The sequence below is a fragment of the Nicotiana tomentosiformis genome, chromosome 8, assembly GCF_000390325.3.
Source record: "Nicotiana tomentosiformis chromosome 8, ASM39032v3, whole genome shotgun sequence".
Classification (NCBI taxonomy): Eukaryota; Viridiplantae; Streptophyta; class Magnoliopsida; order Solanales; family Solanaceae; genus Nicotiana; species Nicotiana tomentosiformis.
In genome coordinates this window covers 107,796,956-107,802,427 of record NC_090819.1, presented here as the reverse complement: position 1 = coordinate 107,802,427, position 5,472 = coordinate 107,796,956, and positions in this window count along the sequence as shown.

Sequence of the window (5,472 nt, the reverse complement as noted above, 5' to 3'; positions counted from 1 at the left end):
GATACGGTCCTTCCCAGTTCGGACCTAGTTTTCCTTCATTTGGATTTCGGGTGTTGAGGGTGACTTTCCTTAGCACTAAGTCCCCGATTTTAAAATATCGAAGATTGGTTCTTCGATTATAATACCTTTCGATCCGCTGTTTTTGGGAGGCTAATCGGACGAGAGCTGCTTCTCGTTTTTCATCCAATAATTCTAGGCTTGTGTTCATTGTCTTGTTATTCGACTCATTAGTTGCATATCGAAACCTGATGCTAGGTTCTCCGACCTCTACCGGGATAAGAGCTTCTGTGCCGTAAACCAACGAGAACAGCGTTGCTTCGGTACTGGATTTCGATATTGTGCGGTATGCCCATAGGACTTCGGGTAATATTTCTCTCCATTTTCCTTTAGCGTTGGTTAATCTTTTCTTAAGATTTTGGATGATGGTTTTGTTGGTCGATTCGGCCTGTCCGTTCCCGCTGGGATGATAAGGTGTTGATAGGATCCTTTTGATTTTGTGGTCTTTGAGAAATTTAGTTACTTTGCTGCCGATGAATTGCTTTCCATTGTCACATACAATCTCGTATGGCATCCCGAACCAACATATGATGTGGTCCCAAATGAAGTCTATTACTTCCTTTTCTCTCACTTTCTCGAAAGCCTGTGCTTCAACCCATTTAGAGAAATAATCAGTCATAAACAAAATAAATTGAGCCTTACCTGGGACCGATAGGAGGGGGCCGACAATGTCCATTCCCCATTTCATGAAAGGCCATGGAGATAGGACTGAGTGGAGGAGTTCCCCGGGTTGATGAATCATGGGCGCATGTCTTTGACATTTGTCGCATTTTCGAACGAACTCCCTTGTATATTTGTCCATATCGATCCAATAATATCATGCTCTGATTATTTTGTGGACTAATGAATCGGTACCGGAATGATTCCCACAAATGCCATCATGAATCTCACGTAGGATGTAGTCGGTATCTCCCGGTCCCAAACATATTGCCAGTGGACCATCAAAGGTCCTTCTAAACAGTGTTCCATCATTGGACAAGGTGAACCGTGCAGCTTTTGTGCATAGAGCTCTCGATTCCTTTGGATCTGATGGAAGTTTCCCCTTCTTGAAGTACTCTATATATTTGTTTCTCCAATCCCATGTTAGACTTATGGAGTTTATCTCGGCATGACCTTCTTCGATTATCTATTTCATGAGTTACACGACAGTCCTTGAGTTGAGTTCGTCATCCTCGACAGACGAACCTAAGTTCGCAAGAGCGTCGGCTCCACTGCTCTGCTCTCAAAGTATATGTTGCAAAGTCCATTCTTTGAATCGATGTAGAGTCACTTGTAATTTATCCAAGTACCTCTACATTCGATCTTCTCGAACTTCAAAAGTCCCATTGACTTGATTTACCACGAGGAGGGAATCACATTTAGCCTCCATGACCTCGGCCCCCAAACTTCTAGCTAGTTCGAGACCTGCAATTACGGCCTCATACTCGGCCTCATTGTTAGTCAATTTTATAGTTTTAATAGACTATCTAACTACATTACCTGTGGGCGATTTTCGTACGATGCTCAGTCCGGACCCCTTTGTGTTCGAGGCACCGTCTGTAAAGAGGTCCAGACTCCCGAAGAGGTACCCGATTTTATCAGTAATTCTTTTTCAATCTCGGGTATGAAGGCCGACGTAAAGTCAGCCACGAAGTTTGCTAAGATTTGAGATTTGATAGCGGTTCGAGGTCGATACTCGATGTCGTACCCGTCGATCGCTATGGCCCATTTGGCCAATCGACCTGAAAGCTCGGGTTTGCGTAAAATATTTCGTAGAGGATAAGTTGTTACAACATGTATCAGATGGCACTAGAAATATGGTTTTAGTGTCGCACTTATTAAAGTAAGCGCTAATTTTTCTAAGTGTGGACATCTAGTTTCGGCCTCACCTAAAGTTCGACTGACATAATAAATAGGGAATTACGTACCTCGTTCTTCTCGAATTAGGACTCCACTTACCACTATCTCCGAGACAGCTAGATACAGATAAAGTTGTTCATCTGCCTTCGGTGTATGAAGCAACGGAGGGCTCGATAAATACCGTTTTAGCTCTTTCAAAGCCTGCTGACATTCCGGAGTCCATGAAAAATTGCTTTTCTTTTTAAGCAAAGAGAAAAATAGGTGGCTTCTATCCGAGGATCTGGAAATGAATCGTCCAAGGGCGGCTATCCGTCCCGTTAGCCTTTGCACGACCTTTACATTATCTACCACTGTGATGTCCTCGATTGCTTTGATTTTATCGGGGTTAATCTCAATTCCTCAATTGGACACCATGAAACTGAGAAACTTGCCCGAGCCAACCCCGAAAGAATATTTTTCGGGATTGAGCTTCATATTGTACTCCCTTAGTATGTCGAAAGTTTCTTGCAAATGCTTTAAATGGTCCTCTACTTGCAGGGACTTAACTAACATGTCATCAATATAAACCTCCATTGATTTTCCTATTTGCTTTTCTAATATTCTGTTTACTAGGCGTTGATAAGTTGTACCAGCAGTTTTTAGGCCGAATGGCATTACGTTATAACAGTAAGTCCCGTACTTAGTGATAAACGAGGTCTTTTCCTGATCCTCTGGGTTCATCTGTATTTGGTTGTACCCGGAATAGGCATCGAGAAAACTAAGAGTTTCGTGGCCGGCCGTGGCATCGATCATACGATCGATATTAGGCAAAGGAAAAGAATCCTTAGTGCACACTTTATTCATGTCTTTATAATCTATACACATTCTAAGTTTGTTCCCCTTTTTAGGGACTACCACCATATTTGCTAGCCATTCAGGATATCTTACTTCCCGAATAGACCCTATTTTAAGAAGTTTGGTTACCTCGTCTTTGATGAAGGCATGTTTGACTTCGGACTGGGGCCTTCTTTTTTGGTTTACCGGGTGGAACTTTGAGTCCAAGATTAGCTTATGAGTGGTAATTACTGGTGGGACCCCTGTCATGTCAAGATGAGACCAAGCAAAACAGTCTAAGTTAGCTATAAAAAAAAGAATAAGCTTTCTCCTGAGCTCGGAATCTAACCTCATGCCCAGGTATACCTTTCGTTCGGACATATATTCGATTAGTATGACTTGCTCCAGTTATTAGACCGTTGATTGGGTAGCGTCGGAATCATCGGGAACTACGAAAGATCGAGGGACCCCATGTTCATCATCTTCGTCAGTCTTCTGATTCTTTAATTGGGTCGAAGCTCACGTTTGTGATTGCTATTTTGTATTTCGTTCCTCCTTCGAATCTGATCCCTTTGTTGATGATAATGATGATATCGGAATCACTTCATTGACGACAAACATTTTTTTGCGGCTGGTTGCTCCCCGTAAACCGTTTTGATTCCCTCCGACGTTGGGAATTTCAAAACCTGGTGGAGGGTCGAGGGTACAACCCTCATATTATGGATCCATGGTCTTCCGAATAGGGCGTTGTATCTCATATCGCCTTCGATCACGTGGAACTTCGTTTCTTGGATGGTCCCGGCCACGTGAACTAGTAGGATTATTTCGCCCTTAGTAGTTTCATATGCCATATTGAATCTGTTTAGTACCAAGGTTGCGGGTACGACCTGGTCCTGTAGACCGAGTTGCTCTACGACCCTCGATCGAATGATGTTGGCCGAACTACCTGGATCAATTAACACACGTTTAACTTGAGTTTTATTTATAAGTATAAATATTACCAGTGCATCATTATGTGGTTGCATGATTCCTTCCACGTCTTCGTTATTAAAGGATAAGGTTCCTTCAAGGGTGTAATTCTGAGTCCGAGATCGCTTTTCTCTTACAATCGATATCTTAGTGTGTTTAAGCACCGCCCCCTGGGGGTATCGATCCCACCCATGATCATGTGGATAATATGTTGTGGCTTTTCTTGTTCGTTTTGTCTATTGAAATCCCTGTTCTTGAGATGGTTTTTGGCCCTGTCACTTAAAAATTCTCGAAGGTGCCCTTTATTGAATAACCGGGCTACCTCCTCTCTCAGTTGCCTGGAATCTTTCGTTCTATGGCCATGAATGCCATGATATTTGCATATTTGATTGGAATTCCTCTGGGCGGGATCGGTCTGCAGAGGTCGAGGCCATTTAGTATCTTTGATGCGTCCGATAGCTGACACGATGGCAGATGCATCGATGCTGAAGTTATACTCTGATAACTGTGGTGCTTCCTTAGGTCCGGTATGCATGTCGAACCCATTCCTATTCATCATCCCCCGAGACTCTTGGCCTCGATCATTTCTCCTTTCGCCTCGTATGGGGTTGCCTGAAGGTTCGCTACCCCTACTATCTCCGTTATACGAACGATATCAATCCTTGTTTGACCTTGGTTCTCGGTTGATATCCCTTTTAATAACGGACCTAGACCCCAACTGGTCGTCTTCAACTATGATCTTCGATTGATATCGATTGTGTACATCGGCCCAAGTAATAGCCGGGTACTCGATCAAATTCTGCTTCAACTGTCGTGAAGCCATCGAGCTCCGCTTGTTTACTCCTTGAGTGAAAGCTTGTACAACCCAATCATTAGTGATCAGTGGTAGATCCATTCGTTCCTTTTGGAAACGAGATACAAACTCTCTTAGCATCTCGTTGTCCTTCTGTCTTACCTTGAAAATGTCTGACTTCTTGGTCTCGACCTTTATGGCTCCGGCGTGTGCTTTTACAAAAGAATCTGCAAGCATAGCAAAAGAATCGATAGAGTTAGATGGTAAATTATGATATCATATCATTGCTCCCTTTGACAGGTTTTCACCAAATTTTTTCAATAATACAGATTCGATCTCATCATCCTCTAGATCGTTCCCTTTAATGGCACATGTGTAAGAGATGACATGTTCGTTGGGATCGGTTGTTCCATTATATTTAGGAATTTCGGGCATGCGAAACTTCTTTGCGATTGGTTTAGGAGCCGCGCTCAGGGGAAAAGTCTTTTGTACAATTTTTTTGGAATCTAAGCCCTTCAATATCGGCGGTGCCCCTGGGATCTGATCAACCCCGGAGTTATACGTTTCCACTTTTTTGTCGTTTGCTTCGATCCTCCTTTCTCCTGACTCTATTCGTTTCGTCAGTTCTTCGAACATCTTAACAATTTCAGGATTAGTCCCCTATTCTTGCTCATTTGACCTTACTATAGCTGGTCCCGTTTTGTGGATGATTTCTTGGGATGGACTGTGCTCGAGTCTGGTCGGTGCCTGGGTTTGGCTCTGCAACTGAGCTATTGCTACTTGTTGAGCTTGCAGCATGTCGAAAATCATACGCAAGCTGCTTACGTTTTCCTCAACATTTTGGGTATTTTGAGCTGCAGACCGAGTTCCACCATGAATGCTATTTTCAGGGTCGGAACGTTGATTCGCCTCGATGGCCGCATGTGAATTAATGTCTATTGACTCTTCGACTCGAGCTCCAACGGGATTGACGAGTGGCCTTCCACCCCCGAGGGTTAAGT